This window comes from Protopterus annectens, chromosome 4.part0 (assembly GCF_019279795.1).
Source record: "Protopterus annectens isolate FY-2018-M chromosome 4.part0, PAN1.0, whole genome shotgun sequence".
In the NCBI taxonomy this organism is placed as follows: domain Eukaryota; kingdom Metazoa; phylum Chordata; order Ceratodontiformes; family Protopteridae; genus Protopterus; species Protopterus annectens.
In genome coordinates, this window is record NC_056733.1 from 1687223803 (window position 1) to 1687249308 (window position 25506).

A 25506-nucleotide genomic window follows, 5' to 3' on the forward strand; every position below is an offset into this window, starting at 1 on the left:
CACAGGGCCATATTTGAAATATTGCTGTTATCCACTGTGACAGTTGCTGGTGTTACAGGATTGGTTGATACATACTCTTACTCAGGAATATGAAGTCAGAAACAAAAATGGATGTTGCCATGTACTGATAGCAATCAATGGAGAGAATGCAACTTATATGTCAGGGACAAGACCTGTGTGGGGAACAGACAAAACATAACAGCCAATACTCTGGCCATCATGTGGCAAGGCCCACAGTTGAGAGCTATGCAGACAAACTGCATTCAGTGCAAAACTAGCATGTACACACAAACTCTGTAAAACTAGCAATATTCAATGCATATAACAACAATACTCACCCACTGTCCCTAGGTCTGGAACCTTAGACAAACATGTAGATGGCCTGTGCCCACAAGTCCTGTTGTAAGAGGTATAACTACCTGCTGTTTGTAACATCACTGTCCACACACAGGAAAGATGTCTTCCATACAGGAAAGGTAAAGGGACAACATCCACATGATGTAGTTATTTGTAGTAGTGGGTTGCTATGACATTGGCTATTGAAAGACCTACACAGTTACCTGCTTGCAATTAGCAACTTGTGCAGAGGCCATCACCTGAACATGAGCATCACTTACAAAATCCATGCTTCAACCTACTCAAACAAGCTCGATCCCAGTAGTGAAGATAGAGAGAGAGAGATAGATAGAGAGAGAGAGAGAGAGAGAGAGAGAGAGAGAGAGAGACACACACACACCACCAAAAAAAAAAAAAAAAACATAAACAAAATCTCGAATTAAAAAACAGGAAGACATCCTGTACCCAGAAGGAACCTGAAGATAAACCAGGTATGTGCAACATATAAGCATGTAACTGAATGTAGTAATTGGTCTGTTAAAATGAGATAGTTGATTATTGAAGATGTATATGTGCCATCAGTACTTGCTGTAATGATATCCTACTAAACAAATGCTATGGACATAGCATCTGGCTCTGTCTGCAGTGGGCCATACCTGTCAACTGTGGAGATCTACACAGAATGTCAAGATTTAGCCATCATAGTGTTTGTTCTGTTCCTCCAAACATCTATATTACTCTGGCAAATACCTGAAGGTGGAAATAATGAAATCATGACAGACACATGAGTTTCAGACCCCACCAGCTTCAGAACAGTCATGGTTATGTAAAATGTATCATGCACAGACCTCATAGGTTTGTAATAGGCATATCTACGATCTGCCCCTATATATCCCCCCAATGTTAGGCTTTGTCCACATGTGATGCTCTAAGAGGTGGATAGGCTGGGTCACAGCTGAGAAGCCTGACACACCCTGGGAAAGGACAACTCACATATGGCAACCACTAGAGTGTCAGTCAAACAGTCATGTCTGTGCCACTGCTAGGCCAGTTAATGGGATGTTGCCCATATCCATATGTTACCTGTGAGTATGAGTATTATACATATTTGTATTGTAAATCTAGGATGCCTATATAGGGCATGAGCATAGTAAAGCACTGTTGCAGATGTGTGTGTTAAACTGCATGTGATATATTGAATTAATAACATTCAACTGTACAGTGTTCTTCTGGACAAAGTTTACAGTTGTGACAGATATCTATAGTCACTTACACATATATTTGTGTTATGGCAGCTATATTGATACGTTATCAAAATTGACTTCCTTGTTTTGTCACCTAGTGAGGTTGACCAATAACCAGAACTTCTGGTATAACAGGTTGAGAAGTATGATTGAACTGCTAGACTATAAATACAGTGTGCTATAATGACATAAAACACAAATGTGTACCAGGTATCCCCTGAGCATGTGTACTTATGTGCATGTTCAGCTGAAAGGCACAAAAGTAATAACATGGGTCACAAGCAGTCTGGAAAATAGGATGTGCATGTTGCACATATGTGTAATATCACTGTCACTGCATACAGCAAAATAAAATGTGTACTGCTACTAATTGTTGCATTTCCATGGCACTGCTATTGGTACTACAGTAGGCATGCTTATCATGTAGTAATCAGAGAAGTGTACAACTGTGCTATGACCTACTGTCCATGCCTACCACTAACAGCTATATCAACACCCATATACACTGGATACCAAAGTGTACACACCCTGTTGGAATGCCAGGTCTGTGTGCTGTATGCCAATGAGACCACAGGAAGTCATGTCAAAATGGTTCTCACCTCAAATGTGACCAATAACCGTTACAATTCTATTGAAAAAAGAAGCATAGCTGTTTCAAGGAAGGTGAGCAACCATTGCCAAGTGAAGATGTGATATGACAATAGAGTACAGACAAATGGATGCTGTAATCATCTCAGCAGGTGTTTGCACAATATTCCAGTGTAAGGGTGTGCACACACATTCATCTGGCTTACTGTACTGAGCATTACTTCCCATATGCTGGAGGGACAGGTTCATAACCCAGAGACTGCCCATGCTATGGAATAGACTTCCCATACATGTCAAGCAGAGCACCTCACTGGCCCTCTTCAAGAGAAATCTTGATGAGTAGATAGGAAATAGAAAATTCCCTACAGGGGTCACTCCAGTGGCTTAACTCGACAGAGGCACTGGGCACTAAGGTTGGGTGGCATGATGCCAGGGTATTCCCATGAGCCATTAGCCTAGTACACACCTATGAACCAATTAACCTATACGTTTACACAGGACAGGTTGTTATGTTTCCTACTGAACTGAGCAGGCTATAGGACACATCACAGGTGGGAATTATGTTGATATATGCTTTTGTGGGGTTATGTTTCAATTGCACAAGTACCATGCATTGTAGCAGGGGTGTGTACACTTCATATCCACTGTAGCTATATGGAATCAGCAGTACCGTACCTGTACAACCATCCACCACCAACGATAGAGTAATCCCCCTTGATGGACACCACCAAGACACAAAGCACATAATAGGTTGCTATAGGGGCTGTACAGGGACACATAGGTGCAGACCACAACTTGTAAGCAAGTGCACCTCTATCTGAGCAAGCATGTAGGTTCACAGGGGAACTCCTGTAAGGTTGACTATGACTAGAAATCAGACATATACAAACCAACAAGGCCAACTGCAACCATGTCTACACATATGTACACAGTCTAAAAGCCAGTAATACAAGTCAACCTGTACTGGGGGTAAAGCACACCTCATACACACATGCCATGGATATAGACAACCTGCATCAGACAGGATAGGTGGGAACAGTGGCACCCTATCTACAATAGTAGTACAGGGGAGATATGCACATCACCCACACTCCTGCCCACATCAGTGGTGAACATGGACATAATGCCGACTGATGGCAACAACAGCAAGTCTCCATGGGGCATGAGAACATCAAATTTTCCCTCCTACATGAACACAGACGTGCTCACAGTCCCATCACACACTATAGTCAAACACACTCATGCCACAATCCACACACTATCCACATGGAAGATGGCCACTGTCATCCTCTACACAAAAATGAATGCCATTAAGTGTCCAACATTGGGGGAAATGGACCGGTCAGGGCCAGGAGTGTAATGCAAGATGTACAAGACATGATAGCTTACAGTGTTATGGTATAGTCTGGATTATTTGCAAGTAATTCCCACTGTTGATGTGCACATGGACAACTGTATGAGGTTCTCTGACCTTTTTTTTTCTGTTTATGTCTTCCAGGTACAATGTCCCGGGAACACCTGCCCGCATACACACCCCCTGGAAAATAATGCTATAATCTGTTTCCTCATAGTCCATCATGCCATCCTATTCAGGCACAGGGCCCAGGATCTACAGGAGAGGACAGCCCTGTGGTACAAGCTCATCCACAGGGTAAACAATGTCGGCCTGCACAACCACAATTATGAGAAGGTGCGGCATTGCTGCACAGATCTTATCCACCATGCCTGTCAGCATGCCGCTGCAGTTAGGAGGGACCAGCTAACCACAGATAGGGGTCATGCCATCCAGCCACCACTGAGACATGCTGAAGAGCTCCTCGCCAGCCTTGGTGCACCCGCCCACCAGCCAAGCCAACAAGCTGAAGACAGCATTGCGGAGGTGGGTGCAACCCACACAATGGATAAGGAGTGTGCAGGTAAGGCCCTAGGGCACATTAGTAGACCACTGTTGCTTATCCATTTTCATCTGTAAAGTATCTACATGCATATGTCAGATAAGATAGTCTGTTGCTGCAGTGTAATAATGAACAGATGTGAATAATCTCTAGTATTGTGGGTTTGTACTGATGATGTGCTGAAATCCTGCTCCCACTCTGTACCAATGTCACAGATGTGGCTACTGACATCACATCTCTTACACAACTTTTTAGGTCCCTCTGGTATACAACTGCAGCAACAGCCTGTAGCTGATGAGTATGGAGTTATCTTGTTTAGGTTTGCCAATACACTATCCATGTTATGACCATACTATTTGCCATGCACACATTTAACACACTTACCCATAATGCATGCTGTACATGTTGACTTATTCTTGCTGTTAACTGCACTGCATCACAGTGGTCACCATGGTGGCATACCTGAAGGGTATGTAAGAGTCCTGCAGTAAACCTAACAACCTGTCAGTGCAAGATGTGTGGACAGAGATGAACATAATGGTGGGACAAATGGCCTACAGTAGGGACATGTCTGAAACATTACCCTTATACAGTGGCTACAGCAGTGTATACACCACTATTACAATGACAGCTGTTTCTGATCTACACAACGGGAAATCACAATACCACATTCCACACCTTTTACAACCTGTAATGTGATCCTAACATGAGCAATGAATGTGTAATATGGAATCCTATGTTAGGACAACAAATAAGGGGAATACACACCTTAACAAACACTGGAAGCATATGTGTGCACACACTCCAAATAACATATTGTGGAAGCAGCTTGTGAGGTACTGACAGCATTCACTCTTCTTGACTGCACACCTTCCATCAAGTACAGTGTCTCAATGTCATACCAAGTAATGGTCTGATGTCCAAGAAGTATGTCCATGACATTTACCCACTCACCTGCAACAGAGGCAGCCATGGTTTGCACACATCTTACAAATCATGAAATGGATCCCATATCCAAAAGGTAGCACTCAGGAGTGGGAAAAGTAGCCTTACCTCACCATTGCATATAACATGGCAAACAGTGCAGACAGTCATGTATGTGTGTATGAAGTACGGAACAGCATTAATGTAGAAAATAAACAGATGCCCATCCAAAACAGATAACAACATATGTTGCAAACTGGTCACGGAGGCTGCCCAGAAACATGCAGCAACACTGAGGGACTTGCAGGAATGTCTAGGAGTACCTGTGTCAACAATCTCCTGGAATCTGCATAAGTGTGGCCTGTGGGTTAAGGTAATCAGACAGAAGAGTTGTTCCACAGGAAACATCATCCAGGGCTCTCAACAGGTAGCATATGTATAACATCAAGTCTCCAAAAGGCATGTATTGCAATGTGTAATGGTGTCATGAGACCAAGGCTGAAACCTATAGACAGTATTCATAAAGATACATGTGGTGCACAGGCAACACCTTACTCCATCTCAGGGCCACCATCCCCATTTTTACTTTGCTGGTGCCAGTGTACACCTTTAGGTTTGCTGTTCATTAGCAGGAACTAGGCCAGTAGACATGACATTCAGAATTTGGAACACTGCAAAATAACACTCATGTGTAACCCATAGTTGTCAAGCATCTGCTATAAGGCTGAGGATGGGGAGGGGTGTCATCCTGAAAATGAACTGAAGCATGCATCCAAAGCTCACTAAGAATGGATGTATATGAACACAGTCAAGGTCATAAATTGTGCCACACACAACCCTGACTCTACAACAATAGTGAAGGCACTGTGTGTCCTTCAAGGGCTGTGTACATGAGCTGACCTTGCAATCTGGCAGAGTTGGGGGACAATTGTAGGGCGGAGTGACCAAATAATGGCAAGTGAAGATGGGCCATGCTAATATACCCCTTCCAGGAATAGTGACTGCTGTAGTTCACTTAACAGGTACTGCAACAAACCATTATGTTAAGGGTGTGCACACTTATGCAACCCACATATTGTATGCATCTCATTCACCATCTGCACGACTAACACATTTGTTTGATACTGCATTGGATTGCACAGGTCATATGTCACATATCAAGTGTGTGTAATGTTAACATATGCAGTATTGTGGCCCCATTGCATATCATGGAAGAGGTTGGATTGTCAACAAGGGTGTGTACACTCCTCATATCCACATTAAGCTTTGAAGGTTATCAGTGTAATCAAATTTTATTGCTCATACATGCACTGCTGATGATGAGATCTGCAAATCAGAGGTCAGGCATTAACTATTGACATCAGTCTTCATATCATCCTAGGTATGTGTCAGACAAACATATAGGGGCTGTGAGCAACAGAGCAAATATAACTGCCACACATATACACATTCAGCAATGGTGTGTACACTCGTGAGGTATGGTGCTCAGTACATGCCAGTGTGCTGTACAGGTGCACAGCAATACTGTGTATATGGGTACAGTGTATACCAGGGGAAGGGGCATCACCTACTAACACAACTCATGCATCACAGAGATGTATAATGTTGGTAACAAGGATTGAGTATGGCTACAATGCATGCTGTTGAGTGCCATATGTTATGCATGTTGACTGCTGGGTAATGAGATGTCTGTGTAATATCTTTGTGCCACCTCACCTGTAAGTGTGTGTGTGTGTGTGTGTGTGTGTGTGCGTGTGTGCGTGTGTGCGTGTGTGTGTGCGTGTGTGCATGTGTGTGTGTGTTTGTGAGTGTGTGTAGAGGTAAACCATAATATGCAGGTCTTAAATTACATTTTTTGTTTGCCCCTCACAGGTAGCGAGGTGAGTCAGTGTCCCTCCTGCAGGCAAACTGATGTTCGTGTCCATACAGACTCTAACAATGATGATAGGCATGATGAGGCACAGACAGGGTTGCCGGGGGCTAAAGCTGTGCCATTGGTTGACATCCCACTTTTATCCACTCCATCCCTGCACACAGTCTCAATACCCATACATACCCCATCACCAGTGGCCATAGATTTGGGACAGTTGGTGGGTGGTGGCATGGGACAGGACAGTGTGCGGACTATGGCAAGTGTGTCTGTACACAGCAGCCATAGCCAGATGACCAGTGAGGCACCACACAGGCAGATGTGCAGGGGTGCTCATAGGAAGGCTGCTGGCTTTTATGCCCCTGGCAGAAGTGCCACAACTGGTGTCACCAGACACATGTTTCTGGCCAACATGGAGACACAGGCACTTATAGAACATTACACCAGACAGAGTCTGAGGCTCCAGAGGGCTACTCATTCTGCTGTACTTGACAACATCTGTGATATTGCAGGTGCCCACCATTATTTTGCAGAGGTCCTGGATAGATGGTTGGGTGAGATGGTGGGAATGCTTGATTGTGTGTTGTCTGTGGAACAGCATGTGGTGGGAGTAGGGCAGTGGCCACATGGACGTAGGTCAGCAACACCAATAGGTGGAGATCTACTTGGATGTGCAACAACTCATATCCACTCCAGTAGTGGCAGAACCAGCACCAGCACTGCAGGAGGGGTACTGTCCACACCACAATGCAGCAGGCCTCTTGCATGTGGTCCTGGTCGATCCCAACAGGGACAAAGATCCAGTGGACAATTGTCATCATCAGGGGAGAGTAACATATCAGGGCTTCTGCCTGGTAGTGCCTGTGAAACCCCTGACAGGTACAGTTACCATGTCCGTGGCCAGAAACATTGAACTGTATACTCTGCCATGTATGGTCTGCAGCTGTCCAACAAACCTCTGTATAGGGCACCCACATGGCAGACATGTGTGCATGCATACACACACACACTTCACCAAGACAGATAGGGCACCTCCATACCTACACACACCACATTTGCACAACCCATTTAATAAAGAACCACCTAATCTACACACATGATGTCAACCAGATGGCCCAGCCTAGGCCTCTGACAAACCCACAACACACCCTGTGCATATGATGATACATGTGCCACATCCCTGTCATCCATACCATCGATGCAGGGACATGCTGATATGGTTCTGATGCACGGGGTGAAGGTCCGAAGGTTTAGCAATGTAATGCTGTTTAAAGTGATTTCAGCTGGAATGCTTAATGCTTACACATCAGGGTGTGTAGCTGTCTAGCCATGATGCATTATAGCTGTTATTAACACTGACTGATTGTGGTCTTCATAATGTATTCTGTTTGTGTTCTAGTTGTCTATGTATCAGCAGGATGTTGGTCTACTGTCCTGTCCTACAAGGGGTGTAGCACCATGGTAACACATTGACTGTGTCATATCCCAGGTACAGCTGAACACAGGTAACAGATCTGTATAACAGTTACTGCATGTGCCACATGGTTGATAGGTCTGAGGGGTGTATACAGGTGAGTGCATGGTGGCTGATGTCAGCAGCTCTTCTACAGTGGACAATTGTAAGTGCACTGAGTGGCACACACCAAATGTCTGTGAATAACACACACACACACACACACACACACACACACACACACACACACACACACACACACAGGATTTGGTGTTGATGCAATACACAGAGAATACTGCTGGCATGGATGTGCTTCATTTTGCAGTGAACTCATTTTGGCCTATGTAATTCCACCCAGACTAAATTGCCAAAACATCACATCAGGAAATAATCAGTTCACCAGTTTAATGTCACTGACAATGGTACTGGCAGTGTATATGTCCTCTTCCCCAATGTAGTACAATAGTGGAGTTGGTAAACATAGGTCTGCTGGTGTGGGTGGCATAGCCCCCCACTTTAGAAGGTGTGGGGGTGGTGTAGAACCACACATAATGTGATTAACAACTACGTAACCTGTTAACATAAACAGTACAGTATAACAGCATACTAAGCAGGGGGATACCCACAACAATAACACCAATGTGGGTGGCTGTGGCCACAACAACCACACCCATGTATATATATACCAACTCCTGTATCCCTGTATAGCTGTACAGTGGGGAAGAGGGCATTTACACATCCACTACTACTTTTGCTTGAATGTATTTCCACAAGTTAATTGCTTTGAAATGCTATATTTATCCAGTTAGTTCTTGGACAAATGATCTCATGGGACATATATTTTCTGCAAACTGAAGTAGATCCTTTCACATACACACACACTTACTTGGCAATACTGAGAGTAGAACCCCTACCTAGGTACTTATTGCTACTAATGTGTTTGGCTTTAATTGCACACACCACAGAGCTTTTAAGGTGAGGTGTGTTCCAAGTTTCCTGTTAAGTGAAGAACATCAGCAAGCCTTGTACAGTATGTTAATGGGGGATGTACTGGGTGTTAATTAACAATATAGATTATGACATACTGTCATATGCACATTGACAAACACATACAGTCATAGACACATTTGACAGACCTGGGTTTAGCAGTGCTAACTACCTTGTCATTGAGTCCATTCTGTTACAGAGATTTTGCACACAGCTCATGCATCATTGGGCTGGATAGTCTAATCAGTTACCTGTATGGTTGATGGTGACAGCAATCCTCATACAGTAGACCTTGGGACATGTACTGGGGGTACCATGGTGTTAAGACAGTATACCCAGCACTCACACCCCATATTTGGATACTGTACTCACTGAAACCCATGATAATGGTCTGACATACCAACAATCACACATTGAACAGGACTGCAATACAACCCCTTGTCTAGCTAACCAGTGTTGCTACAGGGATATGCATTTATTGCACGTCACAGAGATAGTAGGGTGAGGATTTTTCATGGCTCTCCTAATGCCAGCAACATCACTATCCCTTATAATGTATGGCAAGGTTTATTGTATTTGGAGAATGTGGTCTCAGAATGCTGTCTCCTACAAATATGCGCACTCACACACATACACGCACTTGCCAGGACTCAGAGGGTAACCCACGCCTATCTACACATTTGTAAAACAGTGTTATGCTGGTACTGAAAACTTCAGGTAGCCCATAGGGTGAAGAGTGTAACAAGGTACATTTAACGTCAATTACAGCAGCAGTTGTTTGTAAGTATGGCAATGGGGGGTGTAGTGGGTAAAAAGGAGTATTGCCAACTACAAGTTTTCAAACACACAGGCACTGTTATTCTCAGTAATGCACACTGACACATTTGTCATTATTGGGGTCCATAGGTTCCTAGGAGTGCACCAGGCTAATGTCCATGGAGAGATGAAAAGAGTAGGGTATGTGGGTACACTGGTATCATGCCACCTGACATCTGTCAGCAGGCCATCTATCAACCGATGCCACTTGAGGGATCCCCAGGGTGACAGTTAAATTCAACATCCAATCATCTGATTTTCTCTTGCAGAGGGCCAGTGAGGTGCTCCAATTGACATGTATGCATATGCAACATATATTACATAACATGGCCAGTGTCTGGGTTAGAGACCTGTATCCAAGCATGTTCTGTTGACTGTGATAGTCTGGGTGAGGTATCCATGGCATGTGGTGCATACGAGGTGGGGTTTCCTAGCTGTGGCATTCATAACACAGCTGGGCAGACATGTCAGTGTCAGTCAATCGTAGATTGCCTGTAAGCAGCCAAGATGGATACCTGAAATCTGCATATCTGTACAGAGGACAGACAGAAATTAGCTAGCCAACAGGCGATGCATTAGGATGAATGTTTTGACAGAGATATGTCTGACACTGATAGGTATGCCATTACTACATGACAGCAGCCCTCAATGACATGTCCTAAACACATAGTAGTCTACAATTAATATCCACATATCAGATCAATATCCAATAGGAGATACTTAATAACATGCAGCTCACACACCTAGAACATGATAGTTACTACTCAGAGTCCAGCTTTGCATGCTGGGGTGTATGGTTCCATTACTACAATCTGCAATCTACTATTACTTGGAAAAGCACTGTGAAAAGTAGTAATGTGATGATATAATACATGCAAGTGTGACTGCATATAACCTGCGATACTACCCATGTATGAAACACATAGAAAGAGAACAGATTGTTGTATTAGCCATGTGTACTCAGGTGTCCCATACAGTATACTCACACACCCCTTGCTACTGTAATTACAACACATAGAAGCATGTTATGTACATGGAATTAAATGCACTTACTAAATATGTCATTACCCTGATATTTTATCAGACTGGAATGTGATCACTGGTTACCAAGGCTGAGCTATGCTTAGCTGGTGTAAGCAGTGCTTAAATGCAAATGCTAAGCAGATTTGCTCACTGGTAAGTGAAGCCTACAAGGTGTAAGTGCCTTTTCGTTTAACCATACATTAGCACCACTTATTGTTGTGCAAACCCACGCAAACCCACTTAAAGCTGCTCAAAACTGTCTTAACCACTGTATCCAACAGTCCTTGTTCTGCCTAGCAACAAAATAAACAGCCCTTGAATTCAGGACCTTGTACACTATAGTCACAGCAGATAACCACTAAGCCATATGAGCTGTGAAAATGCCTGCTGTTTGTTCAAATATATCATTCAGTACACATACTAAATAGTAGTGAACAACTGCTTTGACTACTACAATTGTTTAGTACTTGTAATGAAAATAGTGTTGAATCAGTCATGTTGTTATATGTAAATATACACATATCAGATAAATATGGTGGGATACATCTGAGAAGGTATATACAACACTCATGTTTACACATAAGGATATGTGTGTGTGTGTATATATATATATATATATATATATATATATATATATATATATATATAGTGGAGTCATACCTCAGCACCATAAGTCACAACCTCTTAGTGTAAGGAAATTTAATGTAAGTATTGCAGGTATAAATGTAGAATGTTGCAACAGTAACTGGGGTTGTGTCAACAGACATGTTGTTTAGGAAGTCACTTCTGATACTGATATGTACACCATCAGTTACTGACAGGCATCATAAAGTCATCATAGTGAAGTACCATACAAATCACAGTAATGATCCTGTGGAATACAGCAGAAATATGACCAATAAACATAGACAGTCTGAAACAATCTGGTCAGTCCAGAGGTATACACAGAGCTCCTTAGTGCAAGACGTGTGGACCAAGCCTGACAAAGGGAATGTTTACAGCCATGAAAATGGGGATATCACACAAATACAGGAATAGATAAGTTTACACAGCTGATTCAATCACACCTTCCTGTCTGTCCTAACACATATTAACCAGAGGAGCAGAGGTGCCAACCCACATACTTCCCACTAGTTTGTGACATAAATCTTCACAGCATCCCACTGCTTTTTCAGAAAAACACAACACATATGGTGGCCTGGCAACAGTACATCTGACAAATATCTGGACATAACATCACACAAGGTAAATACACTGAGCTGCTAGGCATGTCACAAAGCACTGTGTAAACTGCAGGCAGACTGCCACAACACTGACTCAAGTTTCCTATGGGGGAATACACATGTACTTACAAATATAGCAGGCACTGCAGGCATGTAACAGCACAGAGTAACAGACACCAGTGTGAAAGTGCATACCCACAACCAATATCAACACAGTCACAGTCACATTATGGTAAGCCTAACTGATAGTACAGTATATGGACTGTGTAAACAAAATCATCCTCATTTATTTTATTAATTTATTTATTTATTTGTTTACATTTGTTGAACGGGAGTGTCCAACTGGACGTAGGTGCATTTTCAGCGGAGGCCCGGGGAGAAAAGCTCCACAGTTAAAATAAACAGACAGTAGTAACATTGGATTACATAGTGATTATCAATTTAACATAGCAATTACTTACAACATATTTACAGATGAAGAACATAGTACATCAGTAGACAACTAGAATCGTTATCTGTGAAGTACATAACAGACATTAGCAAATGTTACAATAATAAGTTCCTGCTGTATAATAAGTACTAGGCTTATGAGCATCTGACCTTGCTATAATCAAGGTAGTTAGTGGAATGGAAAGAAAGGTAGTGGCTGGATGGGGTGGGTGATATTAGAGTGGGAGTTGCAAGGTCATAGCCAGCATGTTTTTAGGTGCGCTTTCAGTAAAGATTTGAAGTGGATGAATGATGGTACAGAGGTAATTGTTGGTGGGAGGGAGTTCCATAATTTGGCTATGTTGCAAGGGAATAGTGCTTCACCAGCAGAGTTATTGGCTTTAGTGATCTGCAAGTAATTTTTGTTGCTGGATCTTAGTGGTCTGGTGGTGCGATAGGGTTGGAGTAGATTCTGGAGTGATGGGACATTTAGTGGATGGTTTACTAGTTTGTGGGTGAGTGAGAGTTGATACCATTGAAGGAGGTGAGGGAGTTCAAGCCAGCCCAGTTCAGCAAGTGAGAGACAGTGGTGACTATGGTAGGATGTCCCTGTGACGAATTTGGCGATTTTGTTGCAGCAGGTCTCTAGCTTGTTTAGATCGCATTGCCTTAGGTTGGTATATAATGGAGAGGCATAAAGTAGGGTGGAGATAAGGTGGGAATTTGCTATTGAAATCTTTGCTGCTTTTTGTTGCTTATATTTGCCACTCACACACTAACCCTACATATACTGGCCCAATTCACAGTGTAGTCTAATGCCTGACTGTGGAATGGGACATGCCTCAGTCTGGGCCTACAAACATATACGCGGATAGGGTATCAGAAACTGGAGCAGCATGCAATGTCAGATAGAACAGGACCAATAACACTGACATCTACCACAGTCTGTACACAGGCCAAGTAACAAATTCATAATACACTTCTACATAATACTGACACTCTGTCAACAATCAGCATAAGTACACAGACCTCACTACTGTACAGACTACAATAGAATGTCCAGGTTTTGTCCTCAAATATAAGGCCTACTATACATAACATGTCTAGCAGTCTGATATATCACTGGCTTGTTATCAGGAATGATGTCAGTAAATAATGATATACTGTACATATGCATCTCTTACTGCATGACATATGGACAAAGGGTGACAGGCTTGGGGGACAGAGGCACAAACACAGGGCCAATATTTACATATTGCTGTGATAAACTGAGAAAATTCCTGGCGTAATAGGGTTTATTGTAACATATCTTTTCTGAGGGATATGAAGTCAGTAACACACATGGATGTCACCATGTACTGACTGCAATCATCAGAGTATGCTACTGCATTTCTAAAGATAGGAAATGTGTGAGTAACACACCACATCTAAGACTCAAAACTCTGGCCAGTCTTCAGATAGCCCTACAGGTGACAGTTTCCTCAACCACATAACACTGTGATGCCAGACTTTAAATCATGTAGAACAGCCATATCCACACAAACCCTGTTAAACCAACATTACTTCAAATGTAGAACAGGAAGACTTACATTCTGTCCCCATGTCTGGAACATCCCCCTCCTGTTTGTTGGCCTGTCTCCACAGTGTATGTTGTAAGAGGTATTTCCAACTACCCTCTGTGAGGTTGTTTGTCAGACACCCATATGAAGTCCTGCTCACAGTGAAGGAAAAGGGCCAACACCCACATGAAGTGCTTAGTTATAGGAGTGTGCTTTCATGCAACTGGCTATAGGAATGATAGTACAGCTGTTCCACATGCAATTAGCAAGTGGGGGACTCCAATTCGTGCACAGGCCATCAGCTGATCATGAGCATTACCTACAAAAGTCAAGCTGATGCCTATACAAAACAGATGTACTTTTCCACATCCACCAGATAGGGAGAGAGAGAGAGAGAGTGTGTGAGAGAGAGAGAGAGAGTGTGTGTGAGAGAGAGAGACAGAGAGAAAGTAAGAAAGGAAGGGAGTAAGAGCCAAGCGTGTTTGTGTATGATCCATGGGTAGAGAGTGGTATGTGGGTATTATAACGGTTGATTATATTGTTTACTAATCCATGTTGTCACATAGTAATTGCACATAGCTGTACACATTTATGGCTGTGGATTGTCTACAACAACCTCTACAGTGTTTGAATACTGTTAGCCTTGTAATGTAGACATTGGGACATATAGGTCCTCAATATAATTATGTAGCAAAACCCACCATGCAATGGATCCTGTTATTACACAATCACCCAAAAACCCACATAGGATACTGATGATACACACACTTACTACTACTGAGTTTCAGACCCCTACCTGACTATGTATTGCTATTAAAGTGTTACGCAGTTATTGCATACGCAACAGAGCTTACATGTTGGAGAGCTGTCCAAAGGTATCTTTGAAGGTGAGTGACATCAGCAGCAGTGCTAAAGGAGGGGTAAAGGAAGTGTAGAAAGTGTGAATGTCCACAAAATCAGGTGTCAACAAAGACGCACACATTATCACAGTTGGCAGGATCAGGATTAAAACTCCTACCTAACTAGTTTGCTACATTACAGTATTACGCAGTTATCGCAAGTGCCACAGAGCTTATAGGTCTGAAACATGGCCAAAGGTTTATTTCAAGGTTACTTACAACAGCAGGTGTGCTAAAGTAGGGCAATGGGAGGTACAGTGAGTGCGAATGGCTTCAAAATCATTCATCTCCACACACACACACACACACACACACACACACACACACACACACACACACACACACACACACACACACAAACACACACACACACTTGCCAGTACTGAGATCCATAGGTTCATTGCTTCACAGGTGTGTAGTAAGTGAATGGGCCTGAAGGCTGTACAAGGATAGGCCAAGGGAATACCTTGGCATCAGGCCACATGACAATAGTTTCCAGTGTAGCTCAGGGGTGTAGTCCCTGGAGTGGTCCCCAGGGATGGATATTGTATTCATCATCCACTCATCTGGGTTACTATTGTCGGTAGACAATGATGTGCACTACTTCTCATGTATGTGATCTATATTCCATAACATGGACAGTGTCTGGGTTGTGCACATGTCCCACATGCATGTTCTTTGATGTGTGGAAGTGTACTCAAGGTCTCTGGGGCATGTTGTGTGGACATATTGTTATCTTCTGATGTAGCATTCCTGACCTCATTTGGTGAGACCTGGTTATGTAAATGAGGACATGCTTGCACCTACATTGACAGCATGATATGGGTATTCAGTGGAGTTAGTGGCATCTGTCCTTACAGGGCATGTGTATAAGACATGGTATTCCCTTTGTGGGTTATGTTTGTAGACTCTACATTTGTTTCAGGTGTTCAGTGGGGAACACAGCAAAAGGGCCACTGTACACATTTATTTGCCTACTGCGGGGATGGAACAGGGTGCCATGTCCCTTTACTTGCTGGATACCACACAGTCAGGAAATGTAACACATCAAAGTATTTTCTGATGTCAGTGGCACTGTTGTGGTCAACAGGCACGTAGTCCACTGCAATCACACCATGGTTACTATCTGTGAGGCCATATGCAGGGAACTTCCAATATAGTGGTTGTTGCCTAGCCAAGTGTGTTTGTGTATGAGCCGTGGGTGGAGAGTCTTCTCTGAGTAATAGAAGGGTTTCTATATTGTTCACCAATCCATAATGTTACATGTAGGGCTATGGATTGTTTACACCAACCTCTCTGGTGTTTGACATTTGTTGTCCTTGTAAGGTGGACATTGTGACATATACTAGGTCCTCAACATATTAATTCAGCAAAACCTACCCCACAATGGATCCTGTTTTTACACAATCACAACTTCCACACAGGATACTGATGACACACACACACTTGTCAGTACTGAGATTCAAACCCCTACTTAGCAATCTATTGCTATTACAGTGCACCATATTTATTGCATGCACCACAGAGCTTATAGGATGGATGTTGTCCCAAGGTACTTCTAAGTTGAGGAACATCACCAGCCTTTGTAAATACTGGCATTGGGTGATGTAGTGGGTGAGAGATCCCAAAAATAATTTTACCCTACCCACACATTTACATTTGCCAGGGGTGAGGTTCAAACCTCTATCTAACAATCTTTATGGACCATTATGTTATACATTTATCACATGCACCACTGACCTTACATGGTTAAGGGTTGGCAACAGGTACTTCTAAGGTGGATGATATCTGCAGGACTGCTAAAGTCAGGCTCTGAGATGTGTGCTGGGTGTAAATGGGGCCAAAATCTTTGAAGTACAGACATACATATGTACACACACAAACACTTGCTGTGGATGAGATTCAGGGTCTATGTCAGAACACCAATATATCAAAAATTATCAGGAACTCGAGATCACTATTGTGGGGGGCTGTGCCCCCACACCCCCCGCTAAATATATATTCCTACTCTGGGATTGCACTACAGTGAGGAAAGGGCAAATATTCCGATCTTCACTGTACTGCGATCCAAAAAACTAAACATCAAATTTCTGATTTTTTGCTCATGTGAGTGTTTGATTTTTCGGTGTTCTAAAGTAGACCCAAGATTCAAACCCATACCTGTGTAGTTAATACTACTACATTGTTCCACATTTATGGCACTCGCCATGGAGCTTACATATTGGAAATCTCTGCCAAGGTATCTTTGAAGGTAACTAACATCAGCAGCAGTGATAAAGGAGGGATGAGGGGACAGTAGTAAGTGTCAATGTCCATAAAATCATGTATCATCAAAGACACACAAACTCTCTCACAAAAACACACACAGTTTTACAGTTGCGATGTCTGGGATTAGAACTCCTACCTAATTAGTATGCTGTATTATAGTATTACACAGTTATTGCACGCGCCACACAGCTTATATGCTGGAGAGTTCTCCAAAGGTGTCTATGAAGGTGACTAACATCAGCAGCAGTGCTAAAGGAGGGGTAAAGGGAGAGTAGTAAGTGTCAATGTCCATAAAAACAGGTGTCATCAAAGACACACACTCTCTCACACAAACACACACCAGTGTCACAGTTACCATGTTGGGGATTAAAACTCCTACCTAACTAATGTGCTGTACTATAGTATTAAGCAGTTATCGCAAGCGCCACAGAGCTTATATGCTGGAGAGCTCTCCACAGGTATCTTTGAAAGTGACTAACAGCAGCAGTGCTAAAGGGCGGGTAAGGGGAAGATTAGTAAGTGTCAATGTCCATAAAATCAGGTATCATCAAAGACACCCACACACTCTTTCACAGTTGCCATGTCTGGGATCTGAACTCTAACTAATATGGTACACTATAGTAGTACACAGTTATCGCAAGTGCCACAGAGCTTATAAATTGGAGAGCTCTCCACAGGTATCTTTGAAGGTGACTAACATCAGTAGCAGTGCTAACAGATGGGTAAGGGGAGAGTAGTAAGTGTCAATGTCCATAAAATCAGGTATTATCAAAGATACACACACACTCTCTTACACAAACACACACAGTTTCACAGTTGCCATGTCTGGGATTAGAACTCCTACCTAAATAGTATGCTACACTACAACATTACACAATTATCGCAAGTGCCACAGAGCATATGGGGCTGGCACTTGTGCAAAGGGTTATTTCAGGGTGACTGACATCAGCAGGCATGCTAAAGTAGGGCAATGGGAGGTGTAGTGACTCTGAATGGCCTCAAAATCATTCATCGCCACACACACACACACACACACACACACACACACACACACACACACACACACACACACACACACATTTGCCATGTTTTGGATTAGAACTCCTACCTAACTAATTTTCTACACCACAGTATTACAAATATATTGCAAGTGCCATGCAGCTTATAAGGCTGAGATTTGGCCAGGAGATTATTTCAAGGTGAATAATATCAGCAGGAATGCTAACATGGGCAATGGGATGTGCCATGTATGTGAATGGGCCATAAACCATTCCTCTGGAAACACACACACACACTCAGTCACACACAACTTTACATTTGACAGGACCGGGTATACAAATGCTAGATGAATACTGATTTGTACTATGGTGTTACACAGTTATCACAAGCACAACAGACACTATTGGGCTGAGGGCTACCAAAAGCAATTTCTACAGTGATTGACATCAGCACATCATGTGATATTGGCCAATTGGATGTGTGGTGGGTGGGACAGGCCTCACGATGGAAATCTCTCTGTCATTGTCTGTCTCTCTCTCTCTTCCCCACATCTGTGTGTGTGTATGTTTGACATATTATAGTGTGCTAGCCTTGGATATGTTTGAGTATTCATATCCAATGTGTGTGCAAAGCATGAATGGTGTACAATGTGGTGTGTGTGTGCATAGACATCTGCGACTGACAGATATGTATAGTCCACTGTGTTGTCAGACCTTCTGTATTGACTGTGGGAATCCTTTCCAGGTAGGTTGTACTCCATTCCAGGGTTTAGTGTTCTACTCCTACAGCTGGCAACCTGTTTCTGCAGGTTATCTGTAGATAGGTTGACAATATGGAGTCACAATGGGCTACAGATAGTGGGATACTGTAACTATTGCATCTGTGCCTCTTGAGTTACATGGTTGGTGTTAGCAGAGACATTCAGACATATGTACTGTTTTACACTGTGATGTATTATGTCATCAACTACTGACAAATATACTTATTTGCTCGCAGTTATTTCCTGGGAACTACAAGATGAATGAAGCTGTGTCTAGTATTGTGGTCTGCAGCATACATATTCTTGCATACGCATACCATTCTGGAGGGGTAGCTGCAGACACTTGCTGATGGGTCTGTGTAAATAGTCCAGCACCTTGATACTGTGGAGGCTGAGGATCCTCTTCTTGTACATATATCAACTTAACAGAATGGCCATATCCTGCTGTGGTCATACCTCTCAGCTGTACAGATTCACCCAGGTTACCCAGAGGCAGGGCTCATATATCTGGTCAGTTCCCCTTCACATTGTGGTTTTGAGCAGGTTTGTAGCCACCCATTACTGTGTTTGCAGGCAGTGGTAGTATGCGCACACATCAGAGTTTCAGACTTCACACACTCCATGACATCCATGGTTCTACACCCCCCACTCTGTTATTCTATCCTGTTCCTAACATTATGCGAGTGATATCTGAGAAATATCCCTATAGTTGTCTCTTCATCCCAGTTGTATCTAGGGGTTGCTCTACAGTTCATGCAGTAGGACATGGTGGGCATGCTACTGGGATTTGTCAACATGGCCTTGCATTTGTGTTCTGTTGACTGTGTTATGTTGTTAGTTGGGACCCAATGAGATAACATATACTGGCACTACGGGTGAGGCACAGGCCTTTGACAGAGGACTGTAGGCCATTTGGTAGTGCTGCAGGTCGTCTGTAGCAAGCCAGTGCATTTTGTCACTCCTACATTCCCAGGCTGAGAGCCACTAGATTCCCCTGGGGTGACAGGGTAAGTGTGTGAGGTGTTAATGGCAATAGTCCCTGTCCATATTAATCCATTGGTCTGGATGCTGCCAGGGTGCTCCTTACAGCTAGGGACACACCTGCATGGGACACCTCTTCAGCATGCTGCATTTTGTGGGTATCCCCATACAGAATGGGGGGTTGTACTGTACTCATTTCCAACAGCAAGGATAGGACCTGTGATAAACCTGTGTCTGATGGTGGGGTAAGCTGAGTGCATGTGTGATATGGAAGCTTATTGCAGCTGACTCACAGATATACCTGGAACATTCCCCTTATGCTGCCTTGTGCGGGGACATAGGCAGTCTCTCATTACTTCATAACTGTGCCTTTTGTGGTCTGCCACTGATTGGCCAGACTACATCAGTATTCCATACTACACAGCCAACTAATGTGCTGCTAGCTTGTATGTAGAATTCTAAAGGTGCGTGCAGTTAACAGTTACATTTTATGTACTCTGTCTAGGGTACTTCCACCTGTGTACTGTGTGTATCTCTGGGCCCACATTCATGGCATGTCCATCTTTCAGACGGTGATAGATATTGACATCTGGACAGTGAGTATGGATGACTGCTGACATGGTTATTGCTGAGAAGCATTGTGGTTGGCACTGCAGTTGTCAGTACATGGCCCTGTCATCAACAGTACTGGTCATAGGCCACCAAGACACAACCCTCCGTGCCTACATGCTGACCACTTCCAAAGAATATTAAAAACACAACAACCTAACACATGGACCCCTGCATATTGTACACATTCAACAGTCTATCCTGTAAATTGGGCCAGCTCAGGTAATCTGTGCTCCACTGTTATTAAACCCACTTATACATGTTACTGCATTTCTACATAGGATTGTGGGGTGGAGCACACCTGATGACTTTAAACATTTGCTATGACTGTTCTGGTATTTCAGGTACTCTGTTGGCTTCCATTTCATTTTGCGTTCTGACCTATCATGCAGACTGGAGGCATATCAGCAGAGTACAGATCTTAGGTTTTATTGACCTACATTTCAGTTTCAGACTTCTTACCCTTCAGAACTAACATCCAACTGCCAGACCTGTTGTAGTCTGTCTGTGTAGGTCTGGAGGGGGGCTGTTCACCACTGTCATCAATTGGAGGCCTTAGCCCAGCCTTTCTTTATGGTCATCTACACCTGTCCTGCTGGCTGATGCTAGTGTTGGGTATGTCAGCCTCACTGACATGCATGTGTGTGTCCTATGGACACACATTTGGGCCACCACATGTACTGCATTGGAATTTGTCATATTGTCTAATATTGCCTAGTATGTTGACAACAGTATTTGTTATGAATTTCATGCTGCCCATATAGGTGTCCACTATCTGCTACCATCCCATTCAGCCACCTGATTCCCTTGCATGCTCATGTCCATACCATAGATACAACTATCATAACATACTACTCCATTCAGCAATTGATAGGTAGAGTGACTTACCTTGTGGCTGTGCCAGTACTGAGGACGGTGCTGGAGGGCTGACTATGTCAGATGCACATAGTACACTCCCTATACATGGTAAAGCACAGGTAGTGTCATGTTTGGCATCCCTTTTACTGTATGTACAAGTCAGAGAGCGGTGTCATTCCCTGGGTCCCTACCACATCAGTGTATGTGCTATGTGTTGCCTCTTTGCCAAAGTCTAGGCATACTGGGCACTCCTCCTTCTGGCTACATGGGCAGGCTCAGGTTGTTCCTCCTCCAAGTCCCTCTGTGCCTGTGATGGCCTTGGCAATGGTCGGGGGCTATGTGGCCTTGTCCCATGCTGTTCCTGCTGCAGCTGTTTCCACAGGATCATATTATGTAGCATGGCACATACTATGAACATTTGTGTACATGTAGCTGGAGAGTACTGCAAGGCTCCACCGGATATGTCCATATAGCGGAACTGTGACTTGAGCATCCCAAACACATGCTCTATTATGATTCTGGTGTGTACATATGGCTCATTATGGAGCTCTTGTTCAGGTGTGTGTACATTTCTGATGGGTGTCGTCAACCACGGCTCCAGTGCGTAACCAGCATCCCCCACTAGGTGGCCATATGAGATGTCCTCCATTGGCAAATAACTGGTACAGCAGTGTCATATGCCAGATGTGGGAGTTGTGATAGCTTCCAGGGCTGCCAGCACACACATTCAGGATAATGCCCTGGGCATTGCACACGACCTGACAGTTGATGGAGGGGAAGCCCTTGCGGTTCATGTAGACCATATCGCACTTTCCGGGTGGTGCTTTAATGTGTATGTGCATACAGTCTATAGCACCTACCACCTCAGGGTATTCTGCTATTTGGTGGAAGAGATGCATATTGCTGGTCAATGCCTCACGGGTGTTGTGGAAATATATGTGCTCACCGGCATGTGCTGACATGGCATCCAGGAACTGGTGGAGTACCCTGGATGCTGATGCCTGTGAGATCCATGATATCCCCAGTTGCCCTTTGGAAGGTACCTGTGGCTAGTATTCTTAAGCCTACACATACCTTGGTATCCACTGGGATGGTTTCCCCTCTGTTGGTTCTGTGTGTGAGGCGTGGCTGTCACAGCTCAACAATTTGCTGTAGAATGTCCCTGTCCACCCTATAGCACTCCACTATCTCCAGCTCATGTAGCCCCTGGTAGGTTACCCTGGGTCTGTACACCCTTCTCCTTCTCCTCACTGTGGGTTTGTCATCAGCATTTACATCCTCACCACCCTCAGCCTCTTCTACATATTGATGTATGAGAGCAACAGCAACCCCTAACATTTTGTTAGTTTTGTCAGGTAAAATTTCCCCATCTGTGTACACCAGTGGTGTAGAGTTTGTGGGAAAAAAACAGACTGGAAGGTGTTTGCATAGTTTATAGTAGTGTGCTAGGCTGTTTCATGTGTAATTGGCTGATTCTGATACATTTCCCTTGCCAGCTATGCTAGTTCTTCTTGATTGCCTTCCTACTGCTGTTTTCCATTCCCATAACCTTCCTGTTTAAGCCCCAAGGTGCGGCGTGCATACCCAGTGCTCAGATGTGAACAGAGCTGCTATTTCCTGGTTTTTTTTGTTTGTTTGTTTAAAACCCGGTGCGCAGCGTGCACACCCGTTTAGGCAATGTAAACACTGCTAGGCAGCCAAAGACACACCCCCTTCTTTAGCTATGCTTAGCTAAGGGCAGACATGGACCACAGAGCTCCAATAAGCTTACACTCCCCCCTATGAGGTCATTTACCTCTTATACTTATACCATGGTGTTGCTGCACCTACATGGTTGGGTGCATGCCAACACTAAGAGGAAATCTGTGATTAAGTATCAATCCCCTCATTTGCATAAAACAGAATGCTAATTCATAGTTACCACACTCACACACTGAGCCTTCCCCCTTAGCAAACACTATTTCCTGGTATTGTTGTCTTATGCATGCCATTGACTATCATGGCAAAATGCTGATTTGGGTTTAAAAGCTTATTTCCAACTTTTTTTGCTTATTTTCGGTCCGATCCCATTTGCGCACTGCTGCCTTATGCTTAAAAGGCCAAAATCAGCCAAACAGAAAATAAAAGTTATTTTTTATAATTTTGCAACTATTTCTCATGCCAATGGCCATATATTTGGCCATTGGCATGCCTACTACATTGAATATGAGCTTTCTTTGGAGCTGTCATGCCTCTGTTTTATTTGCAGAAATGCATTTGGTTAGTAACCGAATACATTTCTGCAGGTTACACTATTCCTGCACAGACGCCTGCTTGCTTCTTGAATCACTAATTCACCTCATTTGCATGATTTTCACCAGAAAATGGGGTAATTAGTATATAGCAGTGGTGTCTGTGCAGGAATAGTGTAGAAGCGCTCATGCACTTCCTGGGTGCTCGTTCCTGGATCGCTCGTCAGCCATATTGCATGCAGCAGCTCTTGCACCATTCCTACACTCTGTGCAGAGCTTGCTGAATCCGGGGTAAAGTCTTACCACAAAAGACACAGGGTAGTAAGGGAAAGAAAGTGTAGAAATCAAATGCCATCATGGAAGTATTGAATTGAGAAAACTATAAAGCAATTAAGATAAGAATTGTCACTGTTAGAAGTGTATAGAAAAAGAAAAGATCAACAAAAATACTCAGAAAAATAGATGTGATAAAAGCAATATGCAGTATCAAAACAGATCAGGATCTATCATGCACCATTGCAAATAATAAACTAAAAGTATCAGCACAGGCAGAAAAACTTACATGATACACAGATAAATATAAAGGAAAAGTACAAAATAAGACATTTATTGATGTCTCAAAAAGGTTTTATAGAGAACTGGCAAACAAGGCAAAATGTATTGAAACACCACCAAAAAAAGAAAAAAATACGTAACATTTTGGAGAAATATCTATGAAGATCCTGTTGAACATAACAAACATGCTAAATAGATAGAAGAAAATATAAGAAGTTCAAATGTACAGGATTTGAAATGGGATGAAGTAATGGCCAGAGAGACTGAAACAAAGTTAAGAAAATCTCCTAATTGGAAAACCCCAGGCCCAGATGCAGTACCGAACTTCTGGCTAAAATTATTAACATCTTTACATGAAAATTTTAGCCATGAGTACGAACCATTTATATGCACACTCCAAACTTGACCTGATTTCAGGAAAAACAATACTGTCACTTAACAGCAAGCCTGCAAGCTATCCTATGAACTACAGACCAATAACTTGCCTTCCAGTGATATATAAACTATACACTGGAATTGATGCCGACAGAGTTAGTTGTCATTTAGAAGAAAACTCAATCATGGTAATAGAACAAAAGGGTAATAAAAGAAAGTCATATGAAAAAAAGGATCATTTGTTGTTTAATAAAGTCATAATGGAGAACTGTAAAGAGGATACGAATCTATGCATGACATGGATAAACTAAAAAAAAAAACATTTGACAGTATCTCACATTCATGGATAAAAGACTGCTTAAAAATGTATAAGGTACAACTGACACTGATCGATTACATTACAGTGACCATGAAACAGTGACGACCCACTTTGCAGTTAAGCCATGATAAAGGACAAATTATTTTTCTAGGGATAGAAATTCAAAGAGGGATATTTCCAGGTGAATCTCTATTACCACTGTTCTTTTGTCTTGTCCCTAACCCATTCAGTTGTCTACTTAACAGATTAGGCCACGGCTACAATTTGGCTCCTAGAAAACAACAAAGTGTAAAGACTTCTCATCT